General features: G+C 44.1%; 1 protein-coding gene across 5 annotated transcripts in view; it reads right to left on the reverse strand.

The window, feature by feature from the left end:
* PIK3CB (phosphatidylinositol-4,5-bisphosphate 3-kinase catalytic subunit beta) overlaps positions 1–22467 on the reverse strand; it is a 430104-nt gene that overhangs the window by 252977 nt on the left and 154660 nt on the right. Inside the window, exon 1 of one of the 5 annotated variants that reach the window (XM_029615664.1) lies at positions 19082–19097. The exons of the other annotated variants lie outside the window; for them this stretch is intronic. The gene's annotated coding sequence lies outside the window, so the exon portion shown is untranslated. Of the gene's footprint in view, positions 1–19081; positions 19098–22467 lie in introns of those variants that run through there. 5 annotated transcript variants of the gene reach the window in all.

Raw genomic sequence — 22467 nt, forward strand, 5'->3', positions numbered from 1 at the left:
TGAGAAATCTCTACCAAATTTTGAAATTAGGATATGAGTTGGGATTTAAACATTTTTACCGTCTGGTTGTTAGATCCCATATGACGGCATTAAGAGAAAAGGGATTCAAGCAAAAACCTATTGATCAATGCCAAGAAAATTAAAGAAAACTTTCAGGGTGTAGAAAAATACAAAATATACTTTAGAGCATCAAGATTTCGCCACAAGTGCAACCTAAGCCTGAAGACAGTGAGAATAAGCAGAATTAATATACTGAGACAAAAACAGTCTTCCAAATTCTGAAGCAAGTCATTTTGACCTTAACTCTTAAGAGAAATATGCCTTAGCTACAGCACTGGGTGGCTGATATACTGAGAAACACCTGGGATGAGGCAAACATTGTAGTCTGTGGATTAAAATCAAAAGGACCTACGAGCAAGACACTGTGGAGAAAATAGAGCACCAGACTTCATCCCTCAACTAACCTTGTCTTTAGAAACTGGATGGGCCCTGAAGTTTCATTCACAAGCTCATTCAAAATTGCATATGCACATGCTTATCAAGAATTTTTGAGCTAGAAAAAGACCTGCAAGCTAAAACCTCTCTCCGAGTTAAGATGCATAAAAATACCAAAGAAGGAATATGCAAACCAGAGTGGCTCAACGATCATTAGCCTTTATTAAATATACATTTTTTAACAAAGTCGCACATTAGGCAAGTATCAATGCTATTTCCCGTTGCGTAAAAGAACTAAGACTTTCCTCTGATGATGGAAAGCAGAGATGAAGACAGTGTGCGCCTCTTTGGTAGATGCTACAGGATTACAACTCCAAAATTAATTGCAGAACCACTGTGGAACCAGTCTATGCTTGCCAGGGGGTCACTGCATTTCCTTAATATTAAAACTTTTATTAATGAGGACGCTGAAAGAAAACTGAAAGGTTTCAGTACAATGCGCCTCAATCCAACATCACAGATTACCACTAAGAATAAGATGGATATGCTCAACAGGCCTTGATAAAGTATTTCACACCAATTTATCAAAAAAAAACCCAACAACTTTGTAACTAGTGCCCCTAGGGATGTGCTCTCATTTGAAATTAATGTTTTTAAAAACACAAAAGCAGATTTTTGATTCATTCCGACTGGATCGAACATGTTTGTGCATGCGGTTCATAGTTGCATGCACACTGGAAGTTGTGCATGCACAAAATACTTTTTGTATATGTAACTGCACGCACAAACTTCTGAAGATGGGAAAAAAATGAAAAAGAAAGCAAAAATAAATGAAAATCCCCATTGAAATCTAAGCTTTGGGGCTGCATATTCCCAGCTTCCACTCAGGGGAGATACCTTCACCCAGCTGGTCATTAGGGCTACCTACATAAGGACACAGTTGTTCTTTAATATAGTGTATGTGAACTAGTAATATCATAACAGCCCAATTGCATTATTTCACACAGCAGGGAAAATATTTCTAATGAGATACCATAAAACCCAAGTTTCAGGAAGGTTTCTGGCAAAGTAAAAGTAGGTGGGGCAAGATAAGGAAAGTGTCAAATAAGTCTGAAATTGTTCCACAAAATATTTACACAAATGTTTCCATCCTAACAAGACTGTATTAAAAGTATCCTCTCATCTCTATCATGTAAAATAATGTGTTTATAATTCTGATTTAACCAAAATGTTTCTTTGGAGTGTTTTCTGTATTAACAACAAAAAATGAAATTGTTGATACACAACCATTTTGTAGATCTGAACAAAATACAGCAGGGACATAAATGCTGTATATACTATGATCGATATCAGAGAATAATAGCAGTACTGACACTCAGCTTGTAACATGAAAATTGTGTTTCTGCAACACCAGGATAACATCCTTAAATTATACTTTGCAATCACCTGGGACAGACAGAAAAGAGTGCTAAAGATGCAGGAAATTTTATTTATCATTGTTGAGATCCTAGTATGTGTGCACTAATTGAGGCATTTAATTTACAATTTGACTGAGACAGCACAAGTGTAATTCACATGCAAGTAGAGGATTTAAAAGAAATTAAATAGCTGCTTTTTTTTTTTTAATATTTACTTCAATTTACCTACTAAAGTAAATATTCATTCTCTATTTGGATTTATTGTAGCTATTCAATTTTCCTAGAAAGAGTTACTGTCAAACATAATGAAGCCTAGAAAACAATTTGTAGCTTATAAATATATATATATTTTTTAAGTTCATTTGACATCTTGATTCTCCTGGGACTGTTTAAGTTTCATTTATACTCGGATACAATCTTCTATTTAAAGTACACTGGCAACAAATTGCAAATCTCCAGAGCTCTGTAATTTGACAACATGTTAAATTCAAGATCAGGGGTCTTCTAAAAAGATTATCTTCATTTCTACATGTATTCCAGCAGGTACCAATCAACAAATCTGTTATGAATTAGAACGTGGACCCCTGTTCCGAGGTAGAGTCAGCGCTACCAAAAAGGAAGTCAACCCTCTTCGGTCTCTACAGTCAGATGGCAAGGCCTGCTGATTAAGATGTTTAAATGAAGACTTCAACCTGGAAGCTCGTGATCCCCCCAGGAGGAGCCCGTAGGGACACGGCCGCTGGGACTTAGAAGACTCCCTGAAGAGTGAAGATGGTCTGGATGCAGGCGCCTCCTGCAGGTCGTGCGTTCCAGACAGCTGGCGCCTCCAGCAGGTCGTGATCAGTCCGGGAGTATACGTCGAAGGATAGTCCAAAGTCGGTCCAAGGGTCGAAGTCGAGAGAGGTTGAGAGCCGATCCAGGAGCAGACGGGAGAATGGTTCGACGCCAATCCAGGAGCAACGAAGGAGAAGGGTCCAAAGCCAGTCCAGGTCCAAGCCAGAATCTCACCACCACTGGTCCAAAGGTCAGAAACCAAAAAATCAATCCAACGAGGAAAAGAAGCAGAAGCGGGACGTAGAGCGGATCCAAGAACACGGCACACAGGAACCAAGCACAGAGCCTCAATACCAAGGCAAGGTCTGAGTTTCAGACCTTGTCTTAAATACAGGAACTGGAGGGAGGAGTCCCAGGAGGAGCCATGACAATTTCCTGTCATGGCTTCTTTAAATTTTCTCTTCAGCCGCGTGCGCGGCTCCTAGTAGGCTGAGGGGGAGGAGCCGGCCCGGCCGAGAACCCATGCGGCCGGGTTTGGCAGCTGCAGCAGCCACAAAGTGGGAGAGGGAGAAGGCTGCCTGCCAGTGCAGGAGCCTCAGATATTCCCGATACTTCGGGTGAGTTTATAGATGCCGTGACCGCCGGCCCGGCCTGGTCGCGGCCGGTGGCCATGACATCCGGCCGCGGGCCGCTGCGTTATGGGTTATGAAAAAGAGAATAGTAATTAAGAATGTAACCCTCTCTATATAGTGCAACAAAGCTAAAATAATGAACAAAATGTAAGAGAGGTGGAAAACATGCGCCAGGAAAAAAATCTTTATTATGCACTTTTTTTTTTTTTTTACACTTCTTTGCTTTCCCTCTTTCCCTCCTGCATTTCTCCTTCCTTCCACAACATCTCTACTCCCAAACCTCAACCCACTTCCATTCCCCCAGCCTCTCCTCTAATATGGATCTGCAAAGGTGGCTCTCCAGCGCCTCTTGGTAGCAGATCTTTTTCTTTTCAGCAATTCTGTAGTCAATCAAGTAATGAAGTAACGTTCTCCAGCCTGGCCACACAAGCAACTTCTTGACTCTGGCTCCTCAACCCTTGCAGTGCTTCTAGAGGTATTTCCCTGATAGCTGCTTCATGGTCTTGGGTGCAAGCATGAGGTGCCAAAATTGAGGTGCCTGAGCAACCTGACACTCAGGATTTTTCCAGCCATGTCTGATGATCTATTTATTTTTATATATGATGATGCATGGACATGCCATCAAGGTAAATGAGGGTAGATTACCATAGTGTATGCCACTAACCAGAAGTCTACATCTTGTTCCCTATGTTTACATTAATGCTTATATTATTTATATTTAAATTGGTCCCATACTGGTCCCAGAGAAGTCGGGGGGGTGGCGTTGTAGTGTGTGATACCTTTTAAAGGACCAAGAAGAAATTATGTAATAATCCAGGAGCTTTTGAGACAACATAGGTTCTTCCTACATGCGACATCTGAAGCAAGGACCTGTGTGGTGTCATAGTAACAGTATGTGATGGCAAATAAAGATCAAAATGGTATTTAGAGCTGTAACTGCTGTTCTGTGCAGGTTACCTTCACAGGTAACCTGCACAGAACAGATAACCTTTCAAGAAACACAGGTTACCCTCAAGTTTCTTGAAAGCTCAATGCAGTCATTTCACTACTGTTTTGGGCTGAACTATTGCACTGTGTAGGTCACCCCACTGCTTCATTACCATTCTCTTGCCACTAGATATTCTCTACATTTTTCTCTTGTCTTATTAAATTCTTGAAAGCTCACCTACTACATCTTTTTTGGTGGGTCTTTAAAATATATCACAATCTATAAAAACACCATGTGATTTTGTACAAATTAACATTAAATGTGATCCAACTGGCAAACAAAATATTAAGAACATAAGAACATGCCATACTGGGTCAGATCAAGGGACCATTAAGCCCAGCCTCCTGTTTCCAACAGTGGCCAATCCAGGCCATAAGAACCTGGCAAGTAACCAAAAACTAAGTCTATTCCATGTTACCATTGCTAGTAATAGCGGTGGTTATTATCTAAGTCAACTTAATTAATAGCAGGTAATGGATTTCTCCTCCAAGAACTTATCCAATCCTTTTATAAACACAGCTATACTAAATGTACTAACCACATCTTCTGGCAACAAATTCCAGAGTTTAATTGTGCGTTGAGTGAAAAAGAACTTTCCCCGATTAGCTTTAAATGTGCCACATGCTAATTTCATGGAGAGCCCCCTAGTCTTTCTATTATCCGAAAGAGTAAAAAACAGATTCACATCTATCCGTTCTAGACCTCTCATGATTTTAAACACCTCTATCATATCCCCCCTCAGCCGTCTCTTCTCCAAGCTGAAAGTCCTAACCTCTTTAGTCTTTCCTCATAGGGGAGCTGTTCCATTCCCTTTTATCATTTTGGTCGCCCTTCTTTGTACCTTCTCCATTGCAATTATATCTTTTTTGAGATGCAGCGACCAGAATTGTACACAGTATTCAAGGTGTGGTCTCACCATGGAGCGATACAGAGACATTATGACATTTTCCGTTTTATTCACCATTCCCTTTCTAATAATTCCCAACATTTTGTTTGCTATTTTGACTTCCGCAGCACACTGAACCGACGATTTCAATGTGTTATCCACTATGACGCCTAGATCTCCTTCTTGGGTAGTAGCACCTAATATGGAACCTAACATTGTGTAACTATAGCATGGGTTATTTTTCCCTATATGCATCACCTTGCACTTGTCCACATTAAATTTCATCTGCCATTTTGATGCCCAATTTTCCAGTCTCACAAGGTCTTCCTGCAATTTATCACAATCTGCTTGAAATTTAACTACTCGGAACAATTTTGTATCATCTGCAAATTTGATTACCTCACTTGTCGTATTTCTTTCCAGATCATTTATAAATATATTGAAAAGTAAGGGTCCCAATACAGATCCCTGAGGCACTCCACTGCCCACACCCTTCCACTGAGAAAATTGTCCATTTAATCCTACTCTGTTTCCTGTCTTTTAGCCAGTTTGTAATCCACGAAAGGACATCGCCACCTATCCCATGACTTTATTTTTCCTAGAAGCCTCTCATGAGGAACTTTGTCAAATGCCTTCTGAAAATCCAAGCACACTACATCTACAGGTTCATCTTTATCCACATGTTTATTATCTCCTTCAAAAAAATGAAGCAGATTTGGGTAAAGTCATGCTGACTTTGTTCCATTAAACCATGTCTTTCTATATGTTCTGTGATTTTGATGTTTAGAATACTTTCCACTATTTTTCCTGGCACTGAAGTCAGGAATAGGAAAATTGGTCCTTACCTGCTAATTTTCGTTCCTGTAGTACCACAGATCAGTCCAGACAGTGGGTTGAGCCTCCTGTCCAGCAGATGGAGACAGAAAAAAACTGAAAGGGTATCCTGTATCAGGACAGAGCCTACCCTGCATCCCTTCAGTATAAATGTTATCAAAGCAGATAAATATAAAGATAACCAGCATAAGATCAAGCAAGCAACAACTAACTAATAATTTGAATAATTCAAAACTCTGTAAAGAACTGCTCTTATATATATCCTTATTCATCTAGTAGATGTTTCCGGTGCCTTAAAGTTCTGAGAAGCAGAGAGATCCAAGAAACTGTAAAGAAAAAAGTGAAAACAGCTTTGAGTGGACAAAGTAGACAGTGCCCGGGAGGGAGTCTGGACTGATCCGTGGTACAACAGGAACGAAAATTAGCAGGTAAGAACCAATTTTCTTTTCCCTGTACATACTCTGATCAGTCCAGACAGTGGGATGTACCAAAGTTTCCCTAAACAGGGTGAGACCGAGACAGTCCCGCTCGAAGCACCTGCCTTCCGAAGGAGCCAAAAACCAGCGCCTGCAGATCGAGGCGATAAAGACGAGCAAAAGTATGCAGAGACTTCCAAGTAGCTGCTCTGCAGATTTCCTGCAGAGAGACAGACTGACTCTCCACCCAAGAAGTAGCCTGTGAACGCAAAGAGTGGGCCTTTAAGCCCTCTAGAACCGACTGGCCTCGACAGATATATGCCGATGCAATCGCCTCCTTCAGCCAGCGAGCAATCGTAGCCTTAGAAGCCTTGTTTCCTCTATTTGGGCCATTCCATAAGATAAAGATGATCAGAGACCCGAAACTTGTTTGTAACCTGTAAGTAGCGCAGCAGCACTTGTTTTACATCAAGGCGCCGCACGTCTCCACCAGGCATTTTCGCAATATCCTCAGAAGAAAAAGCAGGAAGTTCCACCAACTGATTGACGTGAAAGGAAGACACAACCTTCGGCAAGAATGAAGGTACCGTCTTAAGGGAGACCCCTGAATCAGAAAAATGGAGAAAGGGCTCCCTAGAAGACAACGCTTGGAGCTCTGGACATCCTTCTGGCGGAGCAAACAGACACGAAAAAAAACTGCTTAAGGATCTAAGAGTTAGATCCTTAAGCATGGCCCACCGGAGGGGTTCAAAGGGTGCCTCACAAAGGATTCAAAGCACCAAGTTAAGGCTCCAAGAGGGGCAAATAGGCCGGACTGGCATATTCAAATGCTTGGCCCCCTTTAGGAATCGAACATCCGGATGAGCTGCCACAGCGAAACCATTGATAATGCCTAAGAAGGACCTGAGAGCGGAGACCTATACTCAGAAGGAGATGAAAGACAGACCCTTGGAAAGGCCATTCTGGAGAAAAGAGAGAACTTGGGAGACCGGAGCCTTGCGTGCCGACACTCTGGACTCAGCACACACGGTCTCAAAAGCTCTCCAAATCCGGACGTAAGCGAGAGAGGTAGAAGGCTTACGGGCTCGCAACAGGCTGGATATAACTTCATCTTTATATCCCTTCTTTCTTAGTCACTGCCGTTCAAAAGTCAGGCCGCTAGACAAAAGTGATCCGCCTGATCAAAAAATACTGGATCCTGCCGGAGAAGGTGTGGCAGATGGCAGAGGCAAAAAGGACCGTCCATCGCGAGGTTCACCAGATCTGCGTAGCACGGTCTGCGGGGCCAGTCGGGTGCCACGAGACTGACAGGTCCCCGATGAAGTTCTATTCTTCTGAGAACTTTTCCCACCAGAGGCCACGGAGGGAACACATACAGGAGAACATTGTGAGGCCAGGGAAGAACCAGGGCATCCACTCCTTCTGAGTAGTGCTCCTATCTGCGGCTGAAGAATCTAGGAGCTTTTGCATTGTTCAGGGTAGCCATCAGGTCTAAGTTGGGGGGACCCCACCTGCGTATAAATCAGATCCATCACTCTGGACAACTCCCACTCTCCGGGGTTTAGATGCTGACAACTGAGGAAATCCGCTTGAACATTCTCCTTCCCCGCAATGTGGGAAGCTGCTAAGCGATCCAGGTGATGCTCCGCCCAGGCGAACAGCTTGCTGGCTTCCAGAGCCACCAGGTGACTTCTGGTGCCCCCCTGCCGATTGATATAGGCTACCGTGGTGGCATTGTCCGAGAGCACCCGCACCACCTTGCGACGGATCAGAGGAAGGAAGACCTTGAGTGCCAGATGGACCGCTCGGGCCTCCAGACGATTGATGTGCCAGCGGGATTGAACTGGAGACCAGTTTCCCTGCGTAGACTGAGTTTGACACACTGCTCCCCAGCCTGAGAGGCTGGCGTCTGTCGTAACAATGATCCACTGAGGAGTCTGTAGAGGCATCCCCTTCAGGAGGTGAGCGAGCGAGAACCACCACTGCATGCCAGCGATGGTAGAGTCGGAAAGCGGTAGGGACATCTGAAACTGTTCCGACACCGGTTTCCAGCGGGACAGCAAAGCTTTCTGTAATGGACGCATATGCGCAAAAGCCCAAGGAACCAGATCGATAGTGGAGGCCATGGACCCCAGGCCCTGAAGGTAATCCCAGGTTGTGGGTAGCGAGAGAGAGAGAAAATTGTGCTCTTGATCCATAAGTTTGAGCGCCTGAGTGTCTGGCAGGAACACCTTGCCAACCCGGGTGTCAAAGCGTGCTCCCAGGAATTCCAGGGCCTGGGAGGGCTGGAGATTGCTCTTCGAAAAGTTGACTATCCACCCAAGGGAGGTTAGGAAAGCCAAGACCCTGTTGACCGCCAAACTGCAGAGAGTCTCCGACTTAGCCCGAATGAGCCACTCGTCCAGGTAAGGATGGACTAGGACTCCGTCCCGGCGGAGAGTGGCCACCGCCACCACCACCATGACCTTGGTAAAAGTGCGTGGCGCAGTGGCGAGGCCGAACGGGAGCGCCTGGAACTGGAAGTGTTGCCCCAGAATGTGGAACCGGAGATACTTCTGATGGTCGTGGCGTATCGGTATGTGCAGGTAAGCCTCCGTCAAGTCAATCAAGGCCAGATATTCGCCTGAGCGAACACCGCAATCAATGCCCTCAGGGTCTCCATACGAAAATGGGGAACCTTGAAGGCCTGGTTGACTCTCTTGAGATCCAAGTTTGGACGGAAGGCACCGTCCTTTTTGGGCACGACAAAGTAGATGGAATACTGGCCGGATCCTTGTTCCTCCACCGGGACCGGGACTATGGCTCCGAGCTCTTGTAACCTGACAAGAGTCTGGCAGACCGCTGGACGCTTCCGCTTTCCACAGGGAGAGATTATATGGAAGTCTGGGATATCTCGAGCAAATTCTAAAGCGTAACCTCTGCCTATCACCTCAAGGACCCACTGGTCCGACACGATTTTGACCCATTCCTCGAGAAACAGGGACAGACGTCCACCTAAGTCAGGAATGGAGGAATGGGTCGGCCGTATTTCACTGGGAAGAGGACTTAGCGGCCGAGTGTTGTGGGTTTCCCTCCCGGAAGGGACGTCTGCCACGAAAGGAATGAGACCAGGACTGGGATCTGGAGGAGGTACCCCTTGGAAAGGATCCCCGCGTTCTGCTATTAAACCGGCGCTGGCCTCTAAACGAGAATGTGAAGGAAAAAATGACTTAAGACTGTTTCGGGCGGTCCTCCGGCAGCTTATGAACCTTGTTCTCTCCTAAGGATTTGATAGGCTGTTCAAGGTCCTCACCAAAAAGCAACTTGCCCTTGAAGGGAAGAGTGCCCAACTGCGACTTAGAGGAGGATTTCGCAGACCAACTGCGCAACCAGAGGAGACGCTGAAACCATAGCCCTGGCCTGCACTCTGAGCAAATCGTATAGGGCATCAGCCCCATATGCCACTGCTGCCTCCAGTCATTCTGCCTGCTCCGCCTCTGCAGACGGGAGGTCCTGGGTGCTGAGCAATTGTTGAACCCACCTAAGGCTTGCTTGCTGCAAGAGACTGCTGCAGATTGTCAACCAGACCCCTATGGTTATGTGTATGAATGAAGTTTAAAATGAAATTGTATTTTAATAATTTAATAAGGTACGAATGAAACCATGGATTTTATATTTTGTTTTATATTGATATATTGCTATTAGTTAAATTAACTTTTTGCATTGTAAAAAGATATGATAGTAATAACCAAATACAGGTTTAAAAAACCTTTTAAATAAATAAATAATGCCAAGGCTTCAAAGATGCATTTGAGATAAAGCTTGAGTTTGCAGTCTTGAATATCTTTCAGTGCAGTCGCCCCCACTGGGATGGTGGTGTGTTTGGTGACCGTGGAGACAGAAGCGTCCACCTTGGGAACTTTAAGCATCTCTAGGCATTGATCAGGGAGGGGATATAGCTTGTCCATTGCCCTACCCACGCGGAGTCCCACCTCAGGAGACTCCCATTCCCGGAGGAGCAGCTGCCTGTGCATAGGGTGAAACGGGAAAATACGTGGAGGAGCCCTAAGTCCCGCCAGGACTGGGTCCACGTTAGCTGGTAAAGAGGGCGTAGCAGAATCCTCTGGTGGCCCTTCAATACCCAGTTCGTCCAAAATAAAGGGAATGAGTGGGTCCAGCTCTTCCCTTTGGAACTAACTGAGAACACGCGGGTCATCACCCTCGAGGGGAGGCCCTGGGAGCAAATCAGAGTCAGGATCAGGGATCGCAGCTGGTTGGGGGGGAGGGGGGGAGGGCGGGGAGGGCAGGGCTTCCAGCACCACCCTGATGGAGCCCTGCCCATCCGGCACAGGAGGCGGCTGCGGAGCAGGCACCCAAGGGATTTTAGCTGGGGGGGACCTGGAGGGGTCATACTCTTCCTGCAGGCTAGCCAGATATGATTTGTGCATTAAAAGCAAAAATTGTGTGGAGAAACGAGGCCTGGACTTTCCAGGTAAAGAGGGGGGGGGAGAGGGAGTAGGATCAAAACCCCCCTTCAGAGCTCTGACTGGGCTTAAATATGGCGGAGAAATATTTAAATTAGGCTCTCCTGAGCCCTGCAGTCCGAAGTCTGAAGAAAAGCCTGCCCCCAAAATGGCCGCCGTTCCCACGTTTTTTTGTGAGCGGGACGGCCTAGCCACGCATTTGGAAGGTCGACCACGGGCTGCCGATCTTGCGCCTCTGCGGAGGGACCCTTCCCCACCGGGCAAACAATCAGAGCACAGCCCATCGCGGGAGAGCCGAATCGCAGGCTCCTCGCAGGATAGGCAGCAATTTGAACACGGCTTGATGGGAGGTAAGAAACGCCATGGGAGAGAGAATCAGCTGAGCTGGGCTGCCCGAGCAGCAGGAGCAGGCAAACGAACCTTGCTGGCTGCTTTCCCTGCACAAGCAGGGCTGATTTTGCTTGTCTTTGCTTTCCGATATGTATTTATTTATTTTTGTTTTTGAAAACTTTAGTGATTGCAGGGGAATTGAGCTTCCCTGCTAATTACTCAAGGGAGCATGGCAAAGAGGGGAAGTGACTGGACACCAGTATTGCCCCAAGAGACAGGAAGGGATTCCTAGGCTGTAGAAACAAGGGCAAGCCCCCCTAGGATACCATAAGAGCGGGGAGACAGAGCTGTCTCCCTGAAAACAGAAGTCTTTAAATAAATACAGTAATTCTTTTTTTTTTTTTTTTTTTTACAGAATTAAAGTAATACTTGCTTGATCCTGGAAAAAACAAGAAGGAGGAAAAATCTCCTTAGGGAGAAACAAATTGAGAAAAGGAATGGAGCCGCAGGTTCAGCTGCCTGCATCTGCAGGAGACAGAGAAATACTGAAGGGATGCAGGGTAGGCTCTGTCCTGATATAGGATACCCTTTCAGTTTTTCTCTGTCTCTATCTGCTGGACAGGAGGCTCAACCCACTGTCTGGACTGATCCGGGTACATACAGGGAAACAGGCTTTCTAAAATAGGGAGGTGTAATGTGCTACAGTGGTAAGCATTACAAAATAACGCCTGTTTAGCATATTGCAAAAAAGAAAAAGCAGTTTTTACTTAAGATATTTTGGAGAGTACAGTAAGCTATTTTGTTTTTCCTGGTGTCAAAAAAACAAGACATAAAAAAAGCATTTTCAAGAAAACAGGACATTGCCTATATCAACACTGATCTGGTTTTCTTCAATATTATACTTTACTTAGAAAGTGAGCATTAGTTCTACCAGAAGTGAAGTGGTTTTACAAGGATATGATAAGTTGATTTCAAGAGATAACATTGAAAAAAAATATTAAAAACAAACCATTTTCTTCTTGTATACCAACTCAAACTAACTCAATTTAGATCACTTAGCTCTCAACTCACTATGAAACAGCCTGAACAAATTGTATTACTTCCTTGGTTGTACATCGACAGTCACACTTCTACAGAAAATGGGCAGAGCAGCCCTGTGTGTCATTTTAAAACTGATCTTTAGAGAGACTGAGAATCTAAGGCACTCCCGAGTCCATGCTTCCCTTTTATCTATTGTACATATTATAGGGAAATTCGCAATGCTCACGTACTAAACCCTGTCACTGTTAACAGGGCAGCAGACTATACAATGAAAATGAGGGGATCTTCAAAATTAAAAACATCTTTATGCATCCAAACATTTATAGTATTATCCACTAGTGTTTTTTATATGCCTGGGTTTCAATTCCTGCAGTTAAGCTTGGTGAGCAGGAGGAAGGCTCCAACCATGATTTAGGTTTAAAACTTCAGACACTTTCAATCCGCATTTGCCCAATCTAGGCACGTTGACACTTGCGTTGGCTAACGGTTCTTTTGCAAAAAATGCCCATTCAGGCTTTACAATACTTTGCCTTGTCATTAATACAGCGGGGTCCCATCCCACAGAGGCATCATCAACACTGTATATGCACCTCATTTGCTCTAGACAGTTTCATTAGTGGTCTTGGATGCAACATCTTTTACCTCCATGGTATTTTAATTGATATTGGGAATTCATCGGTGAGACAAGCTCCTTCTATTCTTCGAAAGGCACCTACAAGAGACTGTACGTGTTTTGTGACAGGTGTTCCCCCCGAGGAAAACGGTTTCTTCGAAACAAGGGCCTTGTTGGAGATTTGACATTAAACCCAGGACATAATCTGAATGCATGCTACACTCAACAAGGATATGAAACACATTAACTTATCACTTAAATATATAGGACTAGAGTACAAATGAGGCGGTGAGGGCTCCACATCTCTATTTGAGGAATCTTCAAAACTTATGTGTAACTGTTAAAGGGTACGATTTACAACTTCATTGTGAGTTAGGAAGCATCCATAGCCAACATGGGATACAAACAATTCATCTTGACCAATGATCACGATTGTGTTTACGAGTACATTTAATGAGATTCTTTGCTGATTATGTTACATAATGACATTACTGTATAGGATGTGAGGAAGCTCTGCCATACACTCTTGACAGAGTGCTTAACATAGATATAAGAGTCTGAATTTTTATGCTATATTTGTAGGTGACAAGTGGGGTTTTTTTGCACATCTTACGTATGTTTATATGTATGAATGCATTTGTGTCAAGCCAAAGAATTAGCCTTATAGGTTATTGTTGTAGAAAGTGTTAATAAAGATTGGATTTTATTTGTACACATTGAACTCTCATCCTTCTTGAATATTTTTCTTCTATGTCCATATATCTATATCTACAGAGGTGGAAATGATGCCGGGGAGAGAAGGTGATGATGCCAGAAGAGAGGAGAGAGAGGGAAGGGAAGGTGGCGGTGATGCCAGAGGGTGGAGGGAGGTGGTAGTGATACCAAGGGAAAGGGAAGAGAAGGTGGTGATGGTATCAGAAGGTTGGAGGGAGAGAGAAAAGAAGGTGGTGGTGATGCCATATGGGTGGAGGGAGAAGGAAAGTGGTGGGGATACCAGAAGGGTGGAGGGATAGGGAGAGGGAAAGAAATGATACCGGGGTGTGGAGAGAGGGAAAGGAAGATGATGCCGGGGGGAGGGGGAATGGGGGAAAGGGAAGGGAAGATAAGGTGGTGATGATGCCAGGAGGAGAAGGTGATGGGGTAGAGGGAGAAGGAACGTGATGATGCCAGAAGTGGGGACAGAGGGAAGAGAAGATGGTGTGCAATGATGAAGTAAATCCTGTGCTGGGTGTGCCAAGGCTGAGAATCACTGATTTAAAGTATTCTTCTATTATTACAGCAGTATTATCTACATAGTGTACAACCTGTATTTGTACTGTCTAATCCAAATACTAAAACAAAAAAGAAATGATTGCTATGGATAATTACATGGATTCTGGACTATACAAAGTAGGACAAAAGGAGTAGGAGGTATGATAAACTGTGAGATTGCAGCTAGAAATGGAAAGGCTTAGAAAGGAAAGTTTTTACACATATGTGAGAAAAGAGAGATCTTTCCAGGCTGCAGGTGCTAAGATGTGGAATGCACTCCCAAATAATTTCAGGGCTGAAAAAATAAATCTTCCAAAAAAATGTATACATACCTATTTACTGAGGCATTCTCTTGCTTGGAATAGCGATGTACTTTTTAATACACACCAAATACCAATTATTTGCGATGTCTGATGGAGGCAGAGCTGATCGCCAGTGTTTTTACCATCATTGTTATATACAATGATCCGCAATACAAGTGGTCTCTATTTTGTATAGTTTTGTTTTTTTGTTTTGTTTTTTTAGTATTTTTGTTTTTTAACCTGTTTAATGAATGTAAGAACAACAACTAGGGTGTCAGAGCAAGTCAAATATTTTAATATATTAAAACAGACAGATTAGGGATCTTCAGTTAGAGAACAAAAACAGAGGGGATAGGTTTACAAAATAATGAATGGAGAGAAAGAGGTAAAAAGAGCCAGTTATTTACATGCCTTGAAACTAACAAGTAACAGATTTAAAACAAATCTGAGATACTAGTTTTTCATTCAAAGCACAATCAAACTGTGGAATTTGTTGCCAGAGGATGTGGTCAAGGCATCTAGCAAAGGAGTTCAGGCAAGTTTCTAGAGGGAAAGTCCATAAACAATTAGCAGCCAGGAAGATTTCAGATTTAAAAGCTGGGAGTGAGCAAAAAGGAATGGCTCTACTTGTCAGGATGTGCCTGTTAAGAAAATGACCACTACTATCCTATAGCACCCAATCTAGAGGACGGAATAGCAACCCAGCAAGCAATAAATTCAAACAGCTATGATCCCAAAAGATAAGGCTCAATATTAGTGTAAGTACACAGCGTGATATATCTTAGTAGCAGACCTCATACAAGGCATACATATTTGATGCTAGTTAGCATAGGTATACCAACAATATAATCATAGGTCATATAGTGTCAGTCAGACTTTTTTTTGAATTTTTTCTTATGCACATTAAAATGGCCCGTTGGCCCATAATAGAATTTGCAGCATTGCAAGTATTGCACTTAGCTTTCTGTTATCGAGGAAACAGCAGAGACATGGACGTGAAGACATGCACAGCGTCAAGCCCGACATGGACCGCGTTTCGGCTAAAAGCCTTCTTCAAGGGCCAATGATATCTGCAATTTTAAAAGCATCCATAGTAAGACATAATTGCAATGCATCTCATATATATATACATAGTACAATGCAACAGTGATACCAACGTGAAGGTAAAATAACAGCATCTTCAGACAATAGTGTTTCTCCTCTGCCGGAGGGGCCGCTTTCGCGCTATTTTTCAAGTGGCTTTGACCAATCAGAAATAGTCTCCACCCAGGATGTGACGTGAATGGTTGCTAGGTAATTCATAATAATGAATACCATTCAATAGCTGCGTTAAGTCCATCTGGGTGCATACTCTTAAGCTGGAATATCCAGCGTTGTTCCCGAGCGTTAAGAAGTTTCTGGAGGTCTCCCCCTCTTTTTGTTGGAAATACACGATCAATGACCCGCCATTTGAGGTCCGCAAACTGGTGCTGATTATCGAGACAATGTTGAACTATAGGTGCATTGGTTTTACCCGTATTCAAACAGCTACGGTGTTCAATTAATCGTGCTCTAATGTTGCACTTCGTTCGACCCACGTAAATTTTAGTGCATGGGCACATGATGATATAAATAACGTGGGATGTAGAGCAAGAAGAATGAAAATAAGCTTCATGAATTAATCCAATATTGTCAGTCCAAAATGGGCCGTCAAGAGATTGTGAGGGCAAGGTACATTTACCGCAGGCCCAATGACCAAGGGGTTCATCAGCTAGAACAGGCACATTAGTATAGGTCCGAGGTTGAGTCAATAAGTCCCGTAAATTTTTACCTCTGCTAAAGGCAATAAGGGGAAAATCCTGGAAGACCCGATGGATCTGTACAATTTTCCAATGATCCCGTATGATTTTAACAATATCCTGGGACCTGGTGGAATATCGTGAATGGCTACTGTTGGAGCCTACAGAAGGACGGCTGGATCCTCCGCTGGTATGCACTATTCGATATTCCACCAGGTCCCAGGATATTGTTAAAATCATACGGGATCATTGGAAAATTGTACAGATCCATCAGGTCTTCCAGGATTTTCCCCTTATTGCCTTTAGCAGAGGTAAAAATTTACGGGACTTATTGACTCAACCTCGGACCTATACTAATGTGCCTGTTCTAGCTGATGAACCCCTTGGTCACTGGGCCTGCGGTAAATGTACCTTGCCCTCACAATCTCTTGACGGCCCATTTTGGACTGACAATATTGGATTAATTCATGAAGCTTATTTTCATTCTTCTTGCTCTACATCCCACGTTATTTATATCATCATGTGCCCATGCACTAAAATTTACGTGGGTCGAACGAAGCGCAACATTAGAGCACGATTAATTGAACACCGTAGCTGTTTGAATACGGGTAAAACCAATGCACCTATAGTTCAACATTGTCTCGATAATCAGCACCAGTTTGCGGACCTCAAATGGCGGGTCATTGATCGTGTATTTCCAACAAAAAGAGGGGGAGACCTCCAGAAACTTCTTAACGCTCGGGAACAACGCTGGATATTCCAGCTTAAGAGTATGCACCCAGATGGACTTAACGCAGCTATTGAATGGTATTCATTATTATGAATTACCTAGCAACCATTCACGTCACATCCTGGGTGGAGACTATTTCTGATTGGTCAAAGCCACTTGAAAAATAGCGCGAAAGCGGCCCCTCCGGCAGAGGAGAAACACTATTGTCTGAAGATGCTGTTATTTTACCTTCACGTTGGTATCACTGTTGCATTGTACTATGTATATATATATGAGATGCATTGCAATTATGTCTTACTATGGATGCTTTTAAAATTGCAGATATCATTGGCCCTTGAAGAAGGCTTTTAGCCGAAACGCGGTCCATGTCGGGCTTGACGCTGTGCATGTCTTCACGTCCATGTCTCTGCTGTTTCCTCGATAACAGAAAGCTAAGTGCAATACTTGCAATGCTGCAAATTCTATTATGGGCCAACGGGCCATTTTAATGTGCATAAGAAAAAATTCAAAAAAAAGTCTGACTGACACTATATGACCTATGATTATATTGTTGGTATACCTATGCTAACTAGCATCAAATATGTATGCCTTGTATGAGGTCTGCTACTAAGATATATCACGCTGTGTACTTACACTAATATTGAGCCTTATCTTTTGGGATCATAGCTGTTTGAATTTATTGCCTGTTAAGAAAATGCCATACTGAGTCAGACCAAGGGTCCATCAAGCCCAGCATCCTGTTTCCAACTGTGGTCAATCCAAGCCATAAGAACCTGGCAAGTACCCAAAAACTACCGTATTTTTTGCTCCATAAGACGCACCTGACCATAAGACGCACCTAGGATTCAGAGGGGGAAAATAAAAAAAAAAAAAAATTTGTGCTAAACTGGCTCTGCGTCTGGGCGTCTTATGGAGCAAATTAGGGGAATGCATAGCTTTTTTTTTTCTCCCCATTTTGTTTTCGGGTCTGGGGAGGGCCATTTCGGTCCACTCCCCAGATCAGAAAACTTTTCTTTCTCTGGGAACCCCTCCCCCCCCCAAAAAAAAAACCCCATCCCAACTCTTTAAATTAACAACCCCCACCCTCCTGACCCCCCCCCCAAGACCTGCCGACTTAATTTACTACAACCCCCCACCCTCCTGACCCCCCCCAAGACCTGCCAAACGTCCCTGGTGGTCCAGCGGGGGTCCGGGAGTGATCTCCTCGTCTTCGGCCGTCGGCTGCCAGTAAACAAAATGGCGCCGACGGCCCTTTGCCCTCTCCATGTCACTGAGACCGACCAATAACAGCGGTCGGTCCCAGTGACAACCGCTGCCATTGGTCGGTCCCAGTGACATAGTGAGGGCAAAGGGGCGTCTGTGCCATTTTGATTACTGGCAGCCGAAGGCCCAAGCCCAGGAGGTCGCTCCCGGACCCCCGCTGGACCACCAGGGATGTTTGGCAGGTCTTGGGGGGGGGGCAGGAGGGTGTGGGGTTGTAGTAAATTAAGTAGGCAGGTCTTGGGGGAGTCAGGAGGGTGGGGGGGGGGGGGGGTTGTTAGATTTTTAGGTTTTTTTTTATATTCGCTCCATAAGATGCACATACATTTTCCCCCCACTTTTGGGGGGAAAAAAAGTGCGTCTTATGGAGCGAAAAATACGGTAAGTCTATCCCACACTACTGATGCAAGTAGTAGCAGTGGCTATTTTCTGTCAACTTGATTAATAGCAGGTAATAGACTTCTCCAATAACTTATCCAAACATTTTTTAAACCCAGTTACACTAACTTCCCCAACCACATCCCCTGGTAACAAATTCCAGAGTTTAATTGTGCGCTGAGTGAAAAAGAATTTTCTTCAATTAGTTTTAAATGTGCTACATGCTAACTGCATGGAGTGCCCCCTGGTCCTTCTATTATCCGAAAGAGGAAATAACTGATTCACATTTACCCGTTCTAGAGCTCTCATGAATTTAAAGACCTCTATCACATCCCCTCTCAGCCGTCTCTTCTCCAAGCTGAACAGTCCTAACCTCTTTAGTATTTCCTCATATGGGCACTTTCTATCCCCTTTATCATTTTGGTTGCCCTTCTCAGTACCATCTCCATCACAACTTTGAGATGCGGTGATCAGAATTGTACACAGTATTCAACGTATGGTCTTCACCATAGAGTGATACAGAGGCATTACGACATTTTCCATTTTATTCACCATTCTTCAGGGATGAAGAGACCCGCCCCCACTGATGTCATCACACTCAGCAGCGAGCCGGTAACCGGCCACATTCCACCAGGCAGTGATGCGGAGGGGCAGCCCACCAGTACCGGGCACCTTTAGGGGCAATCGCTGAGAGAAAAAGAGACCAAAAAGACAAAAAAAATTGTAAAAACTTCGTGCTGAAACAGAATGCTGTGAACTCAGGGATGAAGAGACCCGCTCCCACTGACGTCATCACAGTCCGCGGCGAGCCGGTAAACGGCCACATTCCACCAGGCGTCGCGTGCCGTGCGTCGCGTGCCGAAGGGGTGCGCCAAAGGGGCACTCCCCTTTGTGCACGGCTTCGTGCAATCTTTTGTGCTACGCTTATTTTAATTCCCTTAAGTTTTTCCTTTGTTAATTAACCTTTTTCATAGAGTTTAGTAATCTCTTGTTTATTAAATATGTTCAATGTATTTGACTTAGGAAACCTATTTTCCTGCATACTCTGTTTTTAATGTAAACCGATATGATTTGTATCTGATACAAGAATGTCGGTATATAAAAATTCAAAATAAATAAATAAATTATTTTCCTAATAATTCCTAACATTCAGGTCGATACAGTAACGTTGAGTTAAAGATTCCCGGTCTGTAACGTGCTGGGAGCGCACAATACAGACGAGTAAGGCCATCCAGCGATACAGTCTCCAGTTTCACGCGTCCTTAGCGCTTCCTAAACCCTTTCCTAAACCCTTTCCGCACCCAGCATGTAAACGAACGTAAAAGCTGTATAATGAAGGAATTAGCTATTCCCCTGCGATACTGTAACGGGCGCTGATATTATCTCCTCCGTAACCCGCTGTTCTGCCGCGGCCTTAACCTGCTAGTTTACCGCCTCCCCCTAGTAGGAGTTAGTGTAGTGTAGTGTAAAAACATTGCTTACCCGCCCTGGTCCCGTCCGGTCTCCTGCAGCCCCGTCCGGTCCCCTCCTCCCGAAGCAAAAAAAAAAACAAACGAAAAAGTAGCAAGGCTCGGGCCTGCTACAGTAAGTGTAAAAAGTGTAAAAAACAAAAAACCTGTGTGTTATATAAAAAAATAAAACAATTTTAAATACCTGTCGGAGGGCCGTGGGTCCAGGCGGCCGGTGGGCGGCGGGCAGCCATCAGCGGCATCCGGTAGTCCCTTCTCCCTTCCTCCCTCCCTCCCCTGCCTGGATGAGCGCCAAAATCGCACGGGCGGGTCGGCAGCGGGGGGGGGGGGGGGGCGGCAGCAGGATCCGGGAGCGGTGGGTTGGCAGCAGCGGGGTCCGGGGGGGCAGCGGCAGCAGGATCCAGGGGCGGCAGCGAGATCCGGGGGGGCGAGTAGCGGCAGCGTGTTCGATCGGGCAGGCAGGTAGGTGGCAAAATAAAGATGGCCGCCTGCACGGGAAAATCGTGCAATTGGCCGCTGAAGACGTGACGTCACGACGTTTGGCGTCACGGGGTGTGACGTCATGTCTTCAGCGGCCAATTGCAGCTTTCCCCCGTGCAGGCGGCCATCTTTTTTTCCCACCTACCTGCCCGATCGAACACGCTGCCGCTACTCGCCCCCCGGATCTCGCTGCCACTGCCGCCCCTGGATCCTGCTGCCGCTGCCCCCCCGGACCCCGCTGCTGCCTACCTGCCGCTCCCGGATCCTGCTGCCGCCCCCCCCCCCCGCTGCCGACCCGCCCGTGCGATTTTGGCGCTCATCCAGGCAGGGGAGGGAGGGAGGAAGGGAGAAGGGACTACCGGATGCCGCTGATGGCTGCCCGCCGCCCACCGCCGCCCACCAGTGAAATCTTTAACTTATTAATAACTCAAATAATTCTAATTATAACACAGATGATTGTAATAAAATAGCTTGTCATTTTCAAAACAAAATTGAAAATATTTCAAAAGAATTCCAACATTTGCCAATTCCAACTTTTAAAGACCCTCCAATGCAATTATCCTGGATGGAATTTGATTCTATTACAGATTCAACTATTCTGAAAATAATTCAGAAACAAAAAGTCACCAATTCTCCTCTCAATCCCTGTTCAGGAAAATTATTTAAAGCCATTGCTCCCTATACATGTCAGTTTCTAAGTAATTTAGTTAACCAATCCCTATCTTCTGGTATTTTCCCTGACAATCTAAAAAAAATTGCCATTCTCCCTATTCAGAAAAATAAATCGAAGGATCCCCTAGATCTTAGTAATTTGAGGCCAATAGCATTGATTCCTTCATTGGCTAAACTTATAGAATCAGCAGTTTTAAAACAACTTTCTAATTTCCTGAGTGACAATGATATTTTGCATGCAGGCCAGCACGGGTTTAGGAAAGGCCATTCAACAGAAACCCTACTATTATCTTGTTTTGATACAGTTTTTCGAGGTTTTGACGCTTATACAGATTACATTCTTATTTCTTTGGATATTTCCGCCGCATTTGATACCCTCAATCACCATATACTATTAGCAGGTCTACAGTCTATAGGTATTCAAATCCACTGTTTTGTCCTGGTTTCAATCTTTTCTAACAAATCGTTCTTTATATGTACATGTTAATAACCATTGTTCAGATTCATTCAATTCTTTATCTGGGGTTCCACAGGGTTCGTCATTGTCTCCATTACTCTTTAATATATATTTGCTTCCTCTTTGCCATATTCTCACAACGTTAAATGTATACTTCCGAATATATGCTGACGATATTCAGTTACTCTTTCCTTTAAAAAATTCTTGGTCTGAAACTTTTTCTTTAATATCTTTGGTCCTTACTACGATCAATACATGGTTAGAACACAACCGCTTAAAATTGAACCCTTCAAAAACTATGATTACACATCTTTCATCCATTTCAGAATCTTCCATAGGCCCTCCTTCTCATCTAAACTTTAAAGGTATTTCAATTCCTGTCAGTACTTCATCTATTAGTTTAGGTATTACAATCAATTCCAATCTTTCTATGGTTAATCATATTTCCAACATTACAAAAAAATCTTTCTATAAATTACATTTATTGAAGAGAATCCGACCTCTTCTTTTCTTTAAAGATTATTGTACAATATTACAGTCTTTGATTTTTTCAGGTATGGATTATTGCAACGCCTTATTCCTAGGTTTATCTGATTCTGTTTTATATCCTTTACAAATGATACAGAACTCTGCTGCTCGGGTACTAGTAGGTATTTCACGTCGAACTCATATCACACCAGTTTTACTTTCACTTCATTGGCTACCAATTAGATATCGAATTCAATTTAAAGTAGTATCAATCATTCATTCTCTCATCTATAACACTTCTTCTACTTGGCTATGTACCAATCTTCGCATATATAAACCTACCAGACATCTCAGATCTTTTTCAAAAAACTTATTAGATATTCCTACTGTCA

The sequence above is a fragment of the Rhinatrema bivittatum genome, chromosome 9 (genome assembly GCF_901001135.1).
Source record: "Rhinatrema bivittatum chromosome 9, aRhiBiv1.1, whole genome shotgun sequence".
Taxonomy (NCBI): domain Eukaryota; kingdom Metazoa; phylum Chordata; class Amphibia; order Gymnophiona; family Rhinatrematidae; genus Rhinatrema; species Rhinatrema bivittatum.